Source organism: Aedes aegypti, chromosome 2 (assembly GCF_002204515.2).
Source record: "Aedes aegypti strain LVP_AGWG chromosome 2, AaegL5.0 Primary Assembly, whole genome shotgun sequence".
NCBI lineage: Eukaryota > Metazoa > Arthropoda > Insecta > Diptera > Culicidae > Aedes > Aedes aegypti.
In genome coordinates this window covers 356,115,294-356,135,487 of record NC_035108.1, presented here as the reverse complement: position 1 = coordinate 356,135,487, position 20,194 = coordinate 356,115,294, and the positions used below count along the sequence as shown (strand labels likewise).

Sequence of the window (20,194 nt, the reverse complement as noted above, 5' to 3'; positions counted from 1 at the left end):
TATTGAACTCGACAACCGCCTGATATGATTGAAGGTATGCTTCCAATTCCTCTCTAGTAAGGTGAAAGTAAGAGATAAAAATCATGTCCACAGCAAAAAACTGAGTCTAAATAGACTAAACAATACAAACAATGAATAACGTTTATGATTCGTTCACATTTTCTATATAAAAAGTACCATAGAGCATGATATGACGGCTTTCGCATTTGTTTATGGGCCATGCTGTAGATCGAATAAGAAAATGTGTGTTTTTTAATTGAATGTTTAATTGTTATGAAGTTACACACACTACTATATAGTTTCATTCATGGACTGACAAAGAAAACTAGCAAAGCTTGTTTGTTCCACAATTTTCAATTCCAGTAAATGTTGTTTGGACCTCTAGTCATAAAACAGACTGTATATGGATAGCTTTCAATTACTCTTTGCCTATTTTGTCCCTTATACTGTTTTTTCAAGGTTCGTCCACAACAAGAGACCACATTAAGGGCGATAACACTTCTCCTTGAGGACATCCCTTAGTAGATCTTATAGATATTTGCGCACCTCCTAGATCAGTAGAAACAGTGAAACTGTTAGACTTCAGCCTCGAAGCAAGGAAGCTATCTAAGCTAAGCTTGTCATCAATCATTACCCCAAGATGCCTAAGGGATCGCTTGGACTCTATTGTGCAATCACTAACCGAGATAAGCGTCCTTTACTCGAACCTGCCGTTTATGGACAACCACCACCTCAGTTTTGTGAGGGGCCAGTCCTAGTTTCCTAGACCTCATCCGTCCCTCAACTATAGGATAGAGTGCGCTGCTGTCAACTCTTCTTCCTCCATCGATTCGCCATGAACCACTAGAGGGATGTCGTCGACGAAGCCAACAATCTTAACAGCCGTCGGAAGGGGCAGCCTCAGTACATCATCGCACTGAAGCTTTCCATAGCATTGGGCCTAGGATAGAACCTTGTGATACTCCCACGGTAGTTCGTTTTCTGCCCGTCCTTTGTGTCATACAGTAGAATCCTACCATCAAAATAGCTATCTAGAAGCAACTGCACCGGTACCTTGAGGCGGTAAAATGCGCAGGCTATCGCTTCCAAGCTTGCGCAGTTAATGAAAAATATACACGGTTAAAAAATTAAAAACTAAAACAATTAATAGTCATACTAAAACCATATTCGATCTATTCACCCCATGGGATGCATATCTTCGGATTAAGCAAGCCATAGTATAAACGGCGTTTATCCATTGTAATGCATATTACTCTTTTATTTCTATACGGCAGTATCCTTTGTTTACTTTCAAAATTTCCAGGAGAATCATAAAAAGAAAATGGAAATTGAATGAAACAAAAAGATACATATCAATTTATTTAACTATGTAATTTGAACAGAGTTAAAATCAATAATACTCAAAACGAGCTGTTATCCTCTCGGTAGTGATAGCTAGCAGTCGTATAAAGCCATAAATTAATTTGCCTGTGGTAAAGCCTCCAAGGGTGCTCCATCCTCCTGCCACGTGAGTTGCGAGAAAACCGGCCTTGGCTAAAATTGGCCTAAAAAGTTTATAGTAAGTTAGGTCGATGCTGCATGAAAAATATTTCTGAACTTACCATGTGTCCGCAGGTGGAAAACGGCACTTCTGAATCGAACGTTTCTATCGAAAAAACTACCAAATTTGAAGACGCGAGAAAAATGATTCTCGTCGAGAGAGCAGTGAGTCAAATATGCTGAAGATAAAAACAACAAAGTCTCAAGTGTAGCATCTGTCAACGTAAATGCACCGCCAATAATAATTTTCGAAAATGCATTTGAAAGTATAATTGAATATGACAAGGAAAGATTAAACGTCTGAAATGTGATAGATGTAATAATTTGTAGTCTAATTAGTATTTCCATACTTCTCCGTGTAGCTTGAGCTCGCATCTCTAGATCCAGAACGGCGAAGAAAAATTATTTGGTGTTGCATTGCAAAGCGAAGATGTACGCAACTTTTATTTGTAAGGAGTAAGCAGTTTTACTTGGAAATTTGAGATTAAGTATTTTGTTAATTAAAAAGTTGCATCCACATTGGCCTTATGCATAAAGTATAAAACAGTCGGGTCTCAAACTGAACGCATTTCTGCTATCGTCGTACGGGGCGACATTTTGCCACTATTTTTACACCAAACCAATACCAGAATAATGAAAAAAATGTGGCAAGCTTCAAGAATACGTTAAAATAGCCAATAGATGCTCAATGAGCATTGCTTATATACTAGCCATGAGATGCATCGAAAAGGGCGGTCAAAGCCATCCCCCAAGCCCATACCATACAGTGTACATTTAATTTTGATGAAAAATTTTGTGTCAATATATTTACTCACTTTTAGTTACAACATTTCAAAAATGCACTGCCTTAAACGAACTTTTGCTTGCCTGTTCATAGCGTACAATTTTGGGAGAAAAAAACGGACGCAATTCAGCGGGCAATGAAACGGTTTATGAACAATATATAAAAACTTAGATAATCGACTGATGCCCACCACTTTCCACATCAGCGATAAAATACTCATTTTGAACAAGAAATCTGCTTTTGAAATTTAAATGACGATTTTTATATGGAAAGATTAAACTGTAACTATCTTATGGTACAACCTTCATTTTTTTTTATTCATTTGAACCCTCAGTTTGAGTGAAATCCGTCAACTCTAAGGAGGAGAGGGGTTGAATGTGCTTGAAGTTTGTATGAAAAAAAACGAGCAAATATATGGGGAAACTGATTCCACTGTAATTCTACCATAGGATACTCTGCAGTTGACGAAATTCTTGAGTTAGCGATTTAAAAATTATTCTATCAATATAAGAAATCTGATACAAACCGGAGGTCTTTTCATAGGGAAACAAAAATGAAATTTCAGTTCCCCTAAGAACTTTTGCTTTTTATCGAAACGTATTTAAGTTTGTTGTTCTCTATTGACAAGAGAATCTTCTCATCACTAACGAAAGTATTTCATCGACAACAGTGCGACTACATAGTCAAAACCTTGTTTAATACTCAAACTTTCTCGGTAGTTTCTGGGGGTCCAAATGAACAAATTTGGGGGGTGTGACATAATATTTTAGTAGTTTGATTTGATGTATTTTGCTGGGATTTTTTTCTACAATTTAAATGGATCGTGAGTCACTTTTCGTCTATATGTATTGTTTATGTGAAGTTTCGTTAACATTTCGAAACATCAAGGCATAAAATTCAGTTGTTTCCTGTTTCTTCAAAACAAGTTTAATTACTATCATTAATTCAGCTCGCGGACTGTCACGTATTTTCCTTCCTGTTCATCAATTTCTACCAATTCGCAATTGTTTATATTTTGGCAAGCACTTGTTGTCGAAAGGCATAAAATTTTGCAATAACCCATTTTGAGTATCCCCTTTCGAGCACACCAAACATTTGCATCACATACCCGGGCGCACATTTTATCGCTGCATTTGTCAACCGGCAAGTGAAACAATCAAACGAAATCGAGAGTAGGTTTGCGTTTGGTGTCGTATTCCTCCAAACGGTCGAAGCAACGCCGCTCAGATATTGTGCAATGTGGATTCAATTCGGTAGCATTTTTTTCGTCAGGTTGTTTTCAGCATACCGATGATGATGATGATGCAGTGGTATTCAAACTGTCGAACTGCACTGACCGAACTCAGTAGGAAGCGGGGTGGCTTCTCCTCGGGCAGAGATCGCGTCGTGCATAATAATTGGAGCTTTGGTGTTGTCTGGGCGGGCGCGGTCACCCATCTCTAGTGATCGATCGATCGGCTGGCGGAGAAATTGAAATTTCACATAACGCTTGATTTGGTGGTAAATGAACGTACCGTAATCCGGGGTAATATTGATCGTTTTTTCTTCATATTTTTTCAGGAATTTTATTTGAGAATACAAATGTGACAAGTTTTATATATGTACTGACACCCATGGTTCGTGACAATATATTATATTTTCATTCCTGAATGAACATTAAATCAACTGATGTGTAGCAAGCTTTACCCCTTTTGCAAGTTACTGCGTTTAATGTCATCTTCTTCTTCTGATTTTTGGCATTAACGTTCTCACTGGGACAGAGCCTGCTCTTCAGCTTAGTGTTCTTATGAGTACTTCCACAGTAATTAACTGAGAGCTTTCTTTGACAAAGATGCCATTCGCATTCGTATATCGTGTGTCAAGTACGATGATACTCTATGCCCAGGGAAGTCAAAAAAATTTCCATTACGAAAAGATCCTGGACCGACCGGGATTCGAACCTAGACACCTTTAGGATGACTTTGCTTTGTAGCCGCGGACTCTAACCATTCGGCTGAGAAAGGCCCCAAGAGTTATATATCTGAATAAAAAAACAATTGATTCTCACGTTGTTGGAATGTAAATAAGTATATTTCGAACAAAATCAAAAGAATTACGTAAAATACCTCTAGTCGTTTAGAGACCGAATGCAAGATCTACTATAACTATGTAGGCTGTCAAGAATAAGTGACGCACACCATCAAATAGTGATCGTAGAACAATGATACTACGTTATACGGTAACCCGAATGAGAGCGGTCACTTCGATCACACGGGTGAGTTGGAGTCAACCTTCCGGATCACCGGATGATCGCCTCGTTCACCACTGAACCACTGAGTGATGGGCTGGTTACACCGAACGGCGCTCGTTTGATTTATTGGGGGGTACCACCAACGATGGCTTAGCGGCCTGTGTAAATATTAGGTAACGCAACAATTTGACACAAACTTACAAATGGGTTCGATTTTTTTTTTTTTTCATTCGGGCCGGTTCTGAAGCTGTTTGGGCGGAAGTCGTGTGCTAAATTGGCTTGGTGTTACATTTTACTTTTACTTTTACATCTGGCACAGGCGCTAGCGGGGATGGAAAATTTACAAAAATGTAGCGTTTGCCAATAGATAATGATTGGGAAAACACAATGCAATAAGCTAATATCAATGTTATGCTAAGAATCTTGTACTGTTTCTTGGTACAGGTCGGACTCTATTATCCGGAGTAACGATTTTTTTTCACTCCGGATAATCGGATAAAGAAAAAATAAAATTTTCCAAAAAAAGAACTTCAAAAATATTTTTTGTTTGTTTTTTTATTTATATGATGCAGCCAGAAATTATTTCTAGGAGTATAAGGGCTCTTCAGACGATTTTTTTCTACCCGCATACACAAAAAAAACACTTTTTTTGTTTCTCTATATTTTTGCACCATTATTTCACAAGTTCTCAAAAAACTCTTCTAGCTTCAGAATATGTGTCGATATTGATCATTGGTCAACTGGATCCTGAGACATTCTGAAATTTCTTGGGTGACCGACGCGTAGCCATAACCAACTTAAATATCTCAGGCTACAGAATTTTTAGCGTATGTGGATATTCACTCTTCGGATACAATACATTAATGAGTGTATGTAGTCAAAAAATGAAGCAATTTGGTGCAACTGTCTTTGTGTGATGAGCATTCATGTGTCTGGTACTATATAGATCGTAAAAACTTCAAAAACATCATATCGTAATTTTCAGATATCTACTAGAATGCTTAACCGATTTTTTTTCAGAGTAGCTCCTTATCACCCAGCTTTGTATTGCCCACATTTTATTTTTTATTTTTGATAAATTGTCGTAAAACAAAAACAAAACGGCCGCCAAAGACATTTTATATTAAGAATGTCGGTCCCCCAAGGAACATCGGAATATCTTTGAAATCAGATCACCAATGACAGATATTGACATGGATTCTTAAACTAGATGAGTTTTTTTAAAACTTGTGAAAAAATGGTGCAAAAATTTCGAAAAACAAAAAAGTTCTCAAGATTTGAATTTTTTTATTGCGGTAAAAATTAAGCTGCCGGTAGCGGGGTTAAATTTATTTTCAGCATTCCTAGTGGAATTTCATTTAAGTAACTCTGTTGACTTTACCAAGATTTCCTTTAAAAAAATGTTTCTCCTTGAATTCCTCATAGTTTGTTTTTATTTTTGTCATAGGACTTTTTTTTAAGAAATTATTTTCAATGATTCCGATATGTTATTTCATAGATTTCTTCAATTATTCTGCATGAATTTCTTCAAAAACATTTTCTTGAATTTCCGAGAGGTTTTTCTAAGAACTCAATGAGTTTCTCCAGGATTCAGGAGGACTTTACAATAAATTCTTTGAGGTATTCATCGTGTAATTGCTTAATATTTTCCGGGCTTCATGCATTTTTTTATTTCTCTCCATGAATTATTCTTTGCTTCATGAATTCCTTCAGTAATTCGTTTTGAACCTTGTCCATGCACTTATGAACGCCATTTTTTTATGAATTCTTTTAAAACGTTAAAGAAAATTTTCTAGGGATTCTTATTGAAATTTCTCTAAGCTTTCTTGTATGCAATTATCCTAAAGCTCCTACAGAAATTACTACATAAAGATTCATCAAAATTTACCCAAAATAAACTTCAATGAATCCATCATAGGAAGCCTTTAAAGACCTCTTGCGAGATTTTGTCAAAAATATTCCATGAATTTTTCTATTATGTATTAAGATAATTTCCATGGAATATGTTAAGAATACATGATTTTTTTCGAGGATTTTAGATATGTGGAAGGAAATTCTCCATACACCTCTAGGAATTATCAGAAAGTTATCATCAGAATCTTCAAGGACTTTTTTCGTGGATCCTAACAACAATTGTTCAGGTATACATCCATAGATTTCTTCAAGCATTCTACCTAAAATTCCTCCTCGATTCTTATTATGAATTCACCCTTATCCAAGAAAAATTTTTCAAAGATTGTTCCAGAATTTTTGAATGGATTCCTTGATAAATTTCCTCCAGAAGAACCTTTGAGACATGTACTTCTTGGATTTCTCATGGCAATTTATTTGAAAATTCTTTCAAAAAATTTCTTGAGGAGTTTTTCTAAGGATTGCAAATTAATTCTTGTAGAAGCTAGTGTTTCTTCAAAACTGTTCTCAAGATGCGGCATACATTTTTTCAAAGATCTCATTCACCTTCCTTCAAAATATCGCCTAAAAATGCCCACAATGAATTAGGAGAATTACTTATTTACTGCACATTGTTTTTGTCATAAGTTCTCGTAAGATTTCCTCTAGATATTTTAGAAAAAAATTCTTCGATTATTCCTCCAAGTTATTTGTTATGGAATCCTGCCATAGATTATTCCTGGTGTATTTAAAAAAAAACTGTTCAATAGTCACTCCAGGAATGCCTTCAGTAATTCCCCTTTGCATTTTCTCAGTTATTTTTCAATATATTTCTTTATTGTTCTTGGAGTTTCTTCAGCGATTTCTCCAATGCTTTCTTCAGAAGTTCTTACAAGGTAATCTTTGGAAATTTTCTAGAATTTTTTCAATATTTTTCTTGAATTACTTAAGGATTTTGTTGAATATTCGTTTTAGAATTCCTACAGAGGTTCATGCGTTTTAATTCCACAATTTTGTCCCAAAATTTCTTCAAGCATTTCGTTTAAAATATCTTTTCATTAAATCCTCTACAAATGCCGATAAAATTTTTCTATATAATCCTTGACTGATTTCTTCAGTTCCTTCCCCGACTTTCAAAGAATCTTTCTAGGAACTTATGCCTATCCAGAGATTGTTGAAGGAATTTTTCTATATCTCCAATAATTTCTGCAAGGATCCACACAAGAATACCTCACATATATTTTACAGATATTTCACCAGGAAAAACTTCACGAATTTCCTAGAAAATAAAGTGTTCCTTTGATTTTTGTTAAGAATACTTCCATAAGTTAGTGAGTTGCTGTCCTCTCTTTAAAAATATGTCATACTATCAATATTCATGAAAACTCCTCTAGAAAAATGTGGTACTCGCAATTCTTAAAATATTTTATTAAGGTTTTAATGCAGTAATTCCTTCTAATGAAAACATCAGTAACCCTAAAAAATTGGGAATTCTCACACGTATTTTTCTTCGAATAGGTATCTTTCGATAGTTTGACAGGAACAAATACAGAACAACAATTTTAATAACATAAGTACACTGCCGTTATACGCATAATTGTCCCATGTTACTTTTTGTGCATTTTGACTTTTTGTCATCAACCAGTTTATTTTTACGTAGTTTTAGAAAACACTTATCAAAAATTAACTTTGTTCGGAAACTCAATGAAAAGCAAGCCAAGTCAATTTGTCCCATTGTTGAATTTCCACGCATAACTGTCCCACTAATGTATTTCTACGCATAACTGTCACACTATACCATTCGCTGCGCTGAGAAAAATATTCAGTAGGCAGTTTTGAATTGGCTGGTGTTTGGGAAAATCGTTTTGAACATCTTCTTATGTTGGCTTTACATCCCATGTGGAACACAACCCGTTTTGTATGTTTGTATTATCGGGATGCATTCATCATTCATGCGAGCCTGATGTCAAATTTGATTGAAATCTCCAATATCAAAATATTATTGCTGTTTGCATTTGAGATGCAAATCTTGACTAAACGGCTTTCAAATGCGGTAACACAAAACAATCAAAGGACATCAAGCAACGATTAAAGAAATCACCGCCGCCCTAGCAAGAAAAATCTATATTTGACATCGCATTTCTTGTGGAAAATCTTACCGCGTTTGGTGTTCTCGCATTTAATATTTGCATTTCAAACGCACACAGCAATATTTCCCATCTGTTTTTTAACGAATTTCAGTTGAATTTTCATGGTCGATCACAAAATTCTTCTAGTTTTTGGAACCACGGTCATCGATTAGAAATTTACCGTAATTTTGGATTCATCACGGGAAGTACTGAAATAATCCCACTTGAAGAATCAGTAATCACATTAATTTCGAGTGCATGGCTTGCGACAAATAAACTTCATGATTTAGCAAACCAAGTCTACATAAAAATAGTTCGACCGATATTGGTTGACTTGGCCACATTCTGGGTTGTTCCGAATACCGGTTTACTGGTGGAAGTGGCTATTATATTAGCGAATCTGAAACCTGGCTTGCGACATATCAATTCATGCATTTGAAAATCAAGCTTCAGCTGGTTCAAATGTATTTGAAATATTTTGACCACATGTCGGTTTGTTCTGAATTCCCGGTTCCCTGGGGGAAATGGCCACTAAACTGTCGGTTCTGAAACCTATCTGGCAACAATTAACTTCATAAATTCCCAAATCAAGGCTAAAGAAGTGCAATTTAAAGGTTTTTGGATGACTTGATAACATGCCAGGTTTTTTTTGGATACCCTGTTCCCCAGAGGAAGTGGCCATTATATTGGCGGTTCTGAGACTTGTGGCATATCAAACATGATGAATTTGCAAATCAAGTCAAAAGAAGAATAGTTCAAGAGGTTTTAGATGACCTGGCCACATACTGGTTATTTCGGATAACTGGTTCTTCGGTGCAAGTGGCAAATATGTTGGCGGTTCTTAAACTTAACTTGCGATGTATCAAATATCATGATTTTGCAAACCAAGTAAAAAGAAATGTCAAAGATTTGTGTCGTGAATTTTGAGTTAAATATTTATTCCGCAGAATAACCTTGAATTCGCAGATGAGTTTTTGTCAAGCCTGTAGCTGGAAGAGTCGATATAGGAATTTATTATATCTTATAAACTCTCTAACGTACTCATCCACTCTTTCTGTCACTGACTCATACATTTTCTCATTATCACACATACAGAAAACTTTGCTTTCCATCCCATACTATAAAATCGTATTTCTTCACTTCCCCACACGTGGCTCTGTTTGGCACATGTCACTTGAGCCTTCATTAGGTGCCTTAACATAGTCTTGAGGATATACGTCCTCTACATTCGGTACAATCTATACGTAAGAACGGTAATCTACAGCAGTATGCTTAGCACATAATTGGTCACTACCTTCAGTGGGACTGTTATGCGTAGAAATCCACCAAAAACCTCGTATTTCTAGGCATAACAGTCCCACTTTGAATTTCGTAGCTAAATTTACTTTATTCCCATAATAAAAACTCTTGACTCTAATGAACACGCTATTCTTTATACTATTGTAAAGATTTTAATTTAATTTACCACACACCTGGTCAATACGAGGCCTAAATGTGTTAAAATCTTTAAACGCGATTTTCTCGATTGCATATTTTGGAACATGGGACAATTATGCGTATAACGGCAGTACAGTCGTCCCACCGCTATGGATCAATGTTTGATTAGGTACAGAATTATTCATATAATACAATACTGCCCGATTTTGTCAGCCACTTTGTTCGAAGAACTTGTCGTTCTCACTGTTTCATTGATGAATTCTATCCAAATCTTTTTAGGCATGCTAAAGCTACTATGGATACACATAACAAGACAAATTAAAAACATTGATATATTGCTTTCACTTTGAAGGAGAGCCAAACAATGTTTTTTAAAAAAAGGGCTGACAAAATCGGGTCGTCTAACGCAAACAACATTTCAACTACGTGAAATGATAACCGATTAAAGCTGAATTTTATTGGAAACTAATTTTTATGCTGCGATGTCGCAGATCTTGATAACTCAACTTGTTAACATTTTGATCGTTTTTAGGGTTAAAATATAAAAACTGAGAGCAAAACAACGTATCTAAGAAATCAAATTGAAAACAATTTTTGTCATCAGTGACAGTGCTGTAAAATTTCATGAGCATCACGGTAAATGGCTGGGCATGGCGTACTATTGGTACCTCGCGTACCTGCAGGAATAAAATAGACCCCTTTATGCGGTCTTTAGCCTCTTGCCCAGCAGCTCTCTACCTCCTCGTGGTACTGGACGGGGTACGAGTAACCTTAGTGAAGATCTGGTAATCAACCCCGGTGAGAGGGAAGGGGGGGGGACTCTAAGCTAAACTGCGCACAATGGTCCACCGAACATTTAGGGGGAATGGTCCTCCGGAAATTTAGGGGGTTGGTGTCAGGCCCTGCAAGCCAACCGTAAAAGCCCATTAGCACAGGAACGTCAACGAGAGAATACGGACCGGAACAATCGGCAAAGGCCACAGCGACGGAAATGGACTAGCGATCGGAAGCTCAGTACGTGGAAATGCAAATCTCTCAACTTCATCGGAAGCACTCGCATACTCTCCGTTGTACTGAACATCCGCGGTTTCGACATCGTAGCGCTGCAAGAGGTGTGCTGGACAGGTTCGATGGTGCAAACGGGGTAACCATACCATCTACCAGAGCTGCGGCAACACACGTGAGCTGGGTACAGCTTTTACAGTGATGGGTGATATGCAAAGGCACGTGATCGGTTGGTTGCCGATTAACGAAAGTATGTGCAAGTTGAGGCTCAAAGGTCTATTCTTCAACTTCAGCATCATAAACGTGCATAGCTCTCACTCCGGATGCACTGATGATGACAAGGCCGCATTTTACGCGCAGCTCGAACGCGAGTACGACCTCTGCCCAAGCTACGACGTCAAAACCATCATAGGAGATCTAAACGCCAAGACGAGGAGTTCAGACCGACGATTGGAAAGTTCAGCGCCCACCGCCTGACGAACGATATCGGAGTACGACTGATAGATTTTGCCGCCTCCAAGAATATGGCCATTCGTAGCACCTATTTCCAGCACAGCCTCCCATATCGGTACACCTGGAAATAACCTCAGCAGACAGAATCGCAAATCAATCATGTTTTGACCGATGGACGGCACTCCTACGACATAACCGACGTAAAAACCTATCGTGGCGCTAACATTGACTCCGACCACTACCTGGTGATGGTGAAACTGCGCTTAAAACTATCCGTCATCAACGATGTACGGTACCGACGCCCGCCTCGGTGCAATCTAGCGCGACTGAAACAACTGGATGTCGGGCAGCACCTTGAGGCAGCATTGCTGGATGAGGACGAGCTCGATAGAGCCCCTCTTGAGGACTGCTGGAGGACAGTCAAAGTAACCATTAACGACGCTGCCGAAAGCATTGTCGGATATGTGGAATGGAGCTCAAGAAACGATTGGTTCGACGAAGAGTGCCATGAGGTTTTAGAGAAGAAGACTGCAGCGCGGGCTGCAATGCAACAACATGGTACGCAACAAAACGTGGAACGATGCAGACTGAAGCGGAAATAGCAAACCCGCCTATTCCGGGACTTAAAGCGCCGCCTGGAAAAAGTGGAATACCAAGAGATGGAGTTGCTGTACCGTTCTCAAGAAACGCGGAAATTCTATCAGAAGCTCAACACATCCCGCAAAGGCTTCGTGCCGCGAGCTGAGATGTGCCGGGATAAGTATGGGAGCACCTTGACGGACGGACGCGAGGTGTTTGAAAGAAGGTCAGGACAGTGAAGGCGATGCACAGTATTTCGATCGGCCGAAATCGTGAATTTAATTCTGTAGCACCTTTAAACGTGATTTTTTCGGAATGGTGTCTTCGGACGAAAATTTTCTAAAAATATAGCGCATATGTTGACGGTAAATGTTAGTTCGCAAGTTTGCCACGGGCGGCGCTGCGAAAATATTTTTTTTAATTAAAGATCGTTAATTATGATGTCTTTGGCAAAGTGGTAGATAATTCAAATACAAACAACTTTGCCAAAGACACCTAGTGTGTATTCAGCCGCATTTCCTACGGGAGTATTTTATGAACGACCCCTTAAAACTAGTTTTTCTCCGGTATTTTGAAAATACGATGTTTCCGGTAGCAACAATGTTCTACAAAATTATGTAAACAGTCAAAATGAATCATTCTCTAGAAGATTAAAGATCAAGGAAAATCATTTATAACCGTTTAAGTGCAAAAATCATTCATTTTTGGGGTCCGTGTATTTATTCGGGTGGCAGCTGGTGGCAGATGAAACCTAGTAGGATTCAAAATACATCATTAGTAGTTGTGAATGTCGATAGTGTCATTAGTATCCACGAGTATCCCTTTTACTTAGAGGAAGTTTCATCAATGACTCTTATTACCCTGTAGTATTTAGTTATATGATGGGTGGAGGGCTATGTGGCTCCATACTTCTTCTTTTTCTTCTTCTTGACACATTCTGCATCATTACGCACAACCAATAGGTTACAAATACATTTTTGAAGAAAGTTCTCAATCTCCTGAAAAGACGCTTTACGAAGTGACTCGCCCTACAACTATTTTTCACTTGAGATTTTTGCGTTTTTTCGTACATCCCAAGTAACCGAATAGCACTTCAATTCGCTCTGCGTGCTAGCATTATACAGCTGACACACTTAATTGGTCGAATAATAGCACTAAAAGACCAAAAAGATAAACTAGCAGGCTAGTGTTTACTACATGACACGTGCAAGAACGATGCGGTGAGTAGCAAATTAAGTGATGTATCAAATTCAAATCCAAAATCAGGCAAGTGCCTCAATATCAGATCATTTTGTAAATGAGTGTTGCAACCATAAGAACTGCGTTAAGATTTAAACACTGATTCGATTCACAGAATAGTGATTCAATGAATTATTCTTTTCTCAACAGAATATTTCACCAAATTTGCATAACTTGCACTTTCTATAGTGTCTATGTACAAAAACTAACTTAAACTGCAAACGAAAAATAGTTGTATGGCGAGTCATTTTGTAAAGACTAATTGAGAACTTTGTTCATAAAAGTATTTGGAACCTATTGAGTGGTTGTATAAATATGAAGAATGTGTCAAGGAGAAGAAAAAGAAGAAGTTTGGAGTTACTAAGTACTTCAGGGTAATAAGAGTCATTGATGAAACTTCCTCTAAGTAAAAGGGATACCCGTGGATACTAATGACACTATCGACATTTACAACTAATAATGATGTATTTTTAACCCTACTAGGTTTCATCTGCCACCAGCTGCCACCCGAATAAATACACGGCCCCAAAAATGACTGATTTTTGCACTTAAGTGGTTTTAACTGCTTTTCCTTGATCTTTAGAAACCTAGTATCTTCTAGAGAATGATTCATTTTGACTGTTTACATAATTTTGTAGAACATTGTTGCTACCAGAAACTTCGCATTTTCAAAATATACGAGAAAAACTAGTTTTAGGGGGTCGTTCATAAAATACTCCCGTATTTTGGAAATGCGGCTGAATACACACTAGGTGTCTTTGGCAAAGTTGTTTGTATTTGAATTATCTACAACTTTGCCGAAGACATCATATTTAAAGATCGTCATTTCAAAAAAAATATTTTCGCAGCGCCGCCCGTGGCAAAGTTGCGAACTAACATTTACCGTCAATATATGCGCTATATTTTTAGAAAATTTTCATCCGAAGACACCATTCCGAAAAAATCACGTTCAAAGGTGCTACAGAATTAAGTTCACGATTTCAGCCGATCGAAATACTGTGCGATGGCTACGTCAGCATAGCGGACAGTGGAAACCAAGCAGCTTGCACGATGGGGGAAGCTCAAGACCAACAAGTCCGCTGGCAAGGATGCTATCGGAGCCGAACTCATCAAGATGGGCCCGGACAGGTTGGCCGCTTGTCTGCATCGGCTGATAGTCAGAATCTGGGAAACGGAACAGCTACCGGAGGAGTAGAAGCAAGGCGTTGTATACCGTATCTACAAAAAGGCGACAAACTGGAGTGTGAAAATTAACGTGCATTCACTATCCTAAACGCCACCTACAAAGTGCTAAAAATCTTTCCGTCGTCTACCACCTATGGCAAACGAGTTCGTGGGATATTATCAAGCAGGTTTCATCGACGGCTGCTCGACAACGGACCAGATCTTTTCCGTGCGGCAAATCCTCCAGAAATGCCGTGAGTATCAGGTCCCTACGCACCATTTGTTCATAGATTTCAAGGCGGCATACGACAGTATTGACCGTGTAGAGCTATGGAAGATCATAGACGAGAACAGCTTTCCCGGAAATCTCACAAGATTGATTAGAGACACGATGAACGGTGTCCAAAACTGAGTGAAGATATCTGGCGAACGCTCCAGTTCATTTGAGTCTCGGCGGGGACTCCGACAGGGCGACGGACTTTCGTGCCTGTTGTTCGATATTGCGCTTCAAGGTGTCATGCGGAGAGCCGGACTTAACAGTCGAGGCACGATTTTCACGAGATCCGGACAATTTGTTTGCTTCGCGGACAACATGGATATTATTGGAAACAAAATTTGAAACGATGGCAGATTTGTTCACCCGCCTAAAACGCAAAGCAACAAGAGTCGGGCCAATGGTGTCGATAACAAAGTACATGCTGGTTGGCGGAAATGAGCGTGACAGGGCCCACCTAGGAAGCAGTGCCACGATAGACGGGGATACCTTCGAGGTGGTGGACGATTGTCTACCTCGGATCCTTGTTGATGACTGATAACAATGTTACGAAGGCGCATCATCAGCGGAAGTCGTGCCTACTATGGGCTCCGGAAGAAACTGCGGTCAAGAAAGATTCACCCCCGCTTCAAATGCACGATGTACAAAACGCTCATAAGACCTCTATGGGCATGAGACGTGGACTATGCTCGAGAAGGACTTGCAAGCTCTTGGGGTTTTCGAACGCCGAGTGCTAAGGACGATCTTCTGCGGCGTGCAGGAGAGCGGCGTGTGGCGGCGAAGGATGAACCACGAGCTCGCTCAACTCTACGGCAAACTCAGTATCATGAAGGTAGCTAAAGCTGGAAGGATACGCTGGGCAGGGCATGTTGCAAAAATGCCGGACAACAACCCTGTAAAGATGGTGTTCGCTACGAATCCGGTCGGAACAAGAAGGCGTGGGGCGCAGCGAGCTAGGTGAATTGACCAGGTGCATCAGGACCTGGAGAGCGTGGGTCGCAGTCGAGGATGGAGAGGAGCTGCCATGAACCGAGTGAATTGGTGAGGTTTTATCAAGATAATTGATGTAAAACCAATTAGATAAATAAAAATAAATAATAATCACGTAACTTTTGCAATTGAATATTGCGAATATCTTGCATCCCCGTGGAAAAAGTTATTGGAAATGTTCTTCCTTTGGGCTCATTCACAAATTTCATAACGCTGAAGGGGGTGGATGGGTGTCTTCAAGATGTTACGGCTCATACAAAATTTGTAGAATATTCATACCAAAAGTGTTACGAGGGGGTGGGTGGGTATCAAAAATGGTCATTTTTAGCGTTATGAAATGAATGAATGAACCCTTTCAGCGTTTTTATTTCGGCGCACATGTCTAATCGGGGACCATTGGAAATAATTATCGTTCCCAAATTTGGGCATGATTCTGATAGTTTCTGTCAAATCTTATTGAATGTCATATCATTTATAGCAAAATAAAAACCAAATCAACATTGTTACTATTTTTAACGATAATTTTCCATTATCTGTTTACTGTCTCACGAAAGTAAGATACGTAAAAATCGAGAAAGTGAATTGAATTTGCCGACCAAAATACCAATCCTTGGTGCATCTTGCGCATCGATAGCAACTATGTGCTTTGCATGACCACCATCAGTGAAACATCCAGCCACCACTTGGTATTAATCCATCTGAAACCTGTGCAACTGAGCACACATCGCGTCGAACGAGATGTTCACTTTCTTTACATACCTACCACCCAGCATCGCGAGCGACGATGATTGTTTGCGTTGACCATGCACGCACTCTCGCACCCATGTCTCTCGTGGGTAGGGGAGGATGGTTCAAAATGTCAACTTAAGCCCAACTGCATTTTATGGAGAAATAACTAAGTTTTAGGGTCAACCTTAGCCGAGTGGTTAGAGTCCGCTGCTACAATTCAAAGCCATGCTGGAGGTGTCTAGGTTCGATTCCCGGTCGGTCCAGGATCTTTTCGAAATGCAAATTTCCTTGACTTCCCTGGGCATAGAGTATCATCGTACCTGCCACACGATAAACGAATGCGAAAATGGCAATTTTGGCCAAGAAAACTCTCAGTTAGTAACTGTGAAAGTGCTCAAAAGAATACTGAGCTGAAAAGCACAAAATATCATATCAAATAGTAGAACCTACATTTTCTGGGACCCTGCCCCTTGAGTACATTTTGAATCAATTTGCCCTAAGGCAGTCAGTCTGTCAGGCCCTGGGCACGGGTACTGACTGAGCCACCAATGAGGCCCAACTTGTAGCAATATATTTTACAGCACCCAGTTATGTTGCGACTCGAATGGCCCATAGTTGGGTTATCCACCACTTGCTTTTTGTTTAGCTCTTACAAAATCTGGTTTTATTGGCAGCAGAATTGGAGAAAATTCCTCGCCGGACGATGGCAGCTGCATACAGGTGTAGGTATATGCTTGCATGCTGGCCGCCTCTTATCCCATTCGTGTGATTGGTCGGTGATGGGATGGTAAATGGACCGCATCTTAGTTGAAGCGAAACCTGCTAAAAATATATCAACACGTTAGAAAGTGAATTTACAGAATCTGTAACGCAAATGGCTCACAACACCATATGGCGCTCACCGAGGGAAAGAAATGAGCCGTACCGAAATTGACTCTTAATTTCGATTGCCACCCATTATCGGTAGCAGGGATAATTTTAAAATTTTATTGACCTTCTCGGGAATTCGTTACGCCAGGTATTAATGGCGCCTTTCTTATCCAATATACGAAGCGGGCAGGTCGGCAGAAATGGTGGTTATCGAGCCTCGGAGATCAAGCCCCTCTCGTGTCGATGAATCGAAATGGACCATTTAATTCAATAATTGTACGACCGTGGATTTTTATTTCCTTCATGATGGTTGATGTGCGTGAATTTTCATGGGAAACTTTTTCGACTGGGCATCGAATTTTAGAACAATAACATGTATCGTGTTACTGATTTACCTTCATCCAACAAACATACTTTTCACATGCAAAAAACACACTAAAATTCGCATAACTTTTTTTGATTTTGTTGAAATTTTCAGAACACTTCTAGTTTATGGTCCAAGAAACTTGGAAATATGATCCAAGTGATTACACAGATTTGATTTTAAGTGGCACTTTTCACAAGAAGTGTGCACTCGTGTCGGAGAAAGAGCTTAACCTAACATTTCACTTTTCACAATTCATTTTTACAGTTTCGCATAGCTACAATCTTTTTTGCGTAAATATTTCAAAAACATTTTATTTCTTTCGTTACTATTATCTAATACTTCTCTCAAGCTAAGCAAGTCGATGGCGTATCTTAGTATTTCCTGTTCGTACTTCCTGCAGTGCAGAATAAGGTGTCGCACATCAGTTACGGTTCCGCAACACTCGCAGGTGGGCGGGGCTCCTCCTTCAGTAAAAATGTATGAGTTATCCGCGTGTGACCGATTGTTAGCCTCGTTAGCACGCGTTGGTCGGCCGCACTGCCGCAGTCTAGCCACTTCTGCGTATCGTGTTTGATCTCCCTTAACTTCGTGTATTCGTGCGTACCATTGAGTGTCCCACCGGTGCCGTATAGCTACTTTCGTCGCTCGCAGAGCATCTTCGGCGGGGATAGAAGAATCGACGGTCGGTTGCTGTCGAGCCTCGTTTACCAAGCGATCAGTTTCGTTGTTACCGGTAATGCCGGCATGTGCTTGGAATATCCTGCCTCCAGTGCCTGCAGGCAACTGGCCGAATCCGTAAGGATTACGGATGGTACACAAATTATGTCACGCTTTTTAATTTTTATGCCCCCCCCCTTTGTCACGTTTTTTGTATGAGCCCTCCAAATTTTTTGTATGGCTTGTCACACTTGCCTTGACCCCTTCCCCCCCCCCCTCCTCTGAACGTAACGTAATTTGTACATGACCCCTTACAACCTCTTTTCTTATGTTTGGGATTGAAACCACCATCTTTATCGCATACGTCTCTGCAGAGAAAATGCTGCATTCTTTTGGTAGACTAAAAGTCCCGGCAAGACCAATATTATAGAACGTGGCCCCTACCGTGTCATCGCGCTTAGAACTAGATATAGACAAAACGGCTCACTCTAGTGGACGGATCCGATCCGAATAACTCATTTTAGTGAACCGGATCTTTTGAACCGTTCAGTGGCTCAGCGGCACGCAAAGGAAGAATGATTTGATTCGAGCGAATGGAAAAAAAAGAGCGGTTCACTCTCTGTTGCGCGACCTACGTCGTATCTTTCGTATGTTTCGCTCTCTCATTTTTCTTAAATTCCTCCCAAGAAACTCACGACACACTCGACCAATTTCCCCTACCCGAACCAAAAGGAATAAGCAGATGTGCGTTGCCATACAAGCGAGCACTTTTTCTCTCTGACTGTATCTCTCATCTGCCTGTATGCAAGTGGGCGGGGCGAATTTGTCTTTCTATGCTAAGCGCGCTGAGAGCACGGAGCAGCAGAAAACTGTGCTTGCATGCGTGGTGTGGCGCGCAAAACAAGGCTCGTGTTAAACTCTATAATAAAACCGAGAAGCGAACGAAGAAGAATAGGGGAAAATAATAGATTTGTTCTTCTCCCGGGTCACTTTTTATCTTATCCGTGCTGATCAAATGAACCGACTCTCGCTAAAAAGATCCACGAATCACTCGATCTTTTGAGAGTGCCGGATCTTTTGAACGGCTCCAATTCTTTCTGCCCATCTCTACTTAGAACCGTCCGTGTAGACGACGGTCGAGTTGTGGAAGCGAGTCGACAATAAATGGTGGACGACTGGGCGGACTTTCTCCGGTGGATCCCCGGCGAACATCCTCTTCTTCACATCCCATACAACTGAGGCTTTCCTTTTGTTCCAAGCTCGCCCGTCTTGTCTCACAAGTTGACCGATTCCAGGAAGTGCTGTGTCGGTGCTTTTCTCCAAACGATCGCTACGCACTGAACCGCCAGCAGTTCAAATGGTAGGGTGCCCGCTTCGGCCATGATTGAGTTTATCGGGCTAGTGTTCTCCGGAAGCAAACCGAACCTTTTTATTATATGCCGGAGCGAGGATCTGCAAAGCTGCTGGTCCTCCTCGGCTCACAAAACCGACTCCGTTCGTCAGCTTTGCAGTGACTAAAGCCGATCCGACTTGCAGCAGACTTATCCGATCGCCTCGGGGTAATTTGGCTTCGATCATCTGGAGTATTCGTAGACGTGCTCGCGTACATGCTATCTTCGCAATCTTGCTATGGGGCTTGAATGTCAACTTCTGGGTATCACTTTGGATCGTACGTTGAGTCAACGTACGATCCAGAGTGATACCCAGAACCCTCAGCCGGTTGGTTTCCAGGATGGAGACTTGGTCAACGGCAATATTAATCGCCGGCTCCCGACGCGCATTTGGGCTACAGTAGAAAATATGCGACTTGACCGCAGACATTGCGAACCCAACACTCTTCCGCTTTTACAGACAGCAT

The 20,194-nt window shown here is 40.1% G+C and overlaps 1 long non-coding RNA gene across 2 annotated transcripts; it reads right to left on the bottom strand.

Annotated features, from left to right (window-relative positions):
- Positions 1 to 1,233: 1,233 nt before the first annotated feature.
- On the bottom strand, positions 1,234 to 1,908 carry LOC110675893. 2 transcript variants are annotated; one of them, XR_002499893.1, is made up of 3 exons: positions 1,890 to 1,908; positions 1,602 to 1,718; positions 1,234 to 1,544 (listed from the first exon to the last, which is right to left on the bottom strand). It is a non-coding gene; the product is annotated as an uncharacterized LOC110675893 (long non-coding RNA). The 2 variants fall into 2 exon arrangements; XR_002499892.1 differs by lacking the exon at positions 1,890 to 1,908 and having other exon boundaries at positions 1,602 to 1,880.
- Positions 1,909 to 20,194: the final 18,286 nt, after the last annotated feature.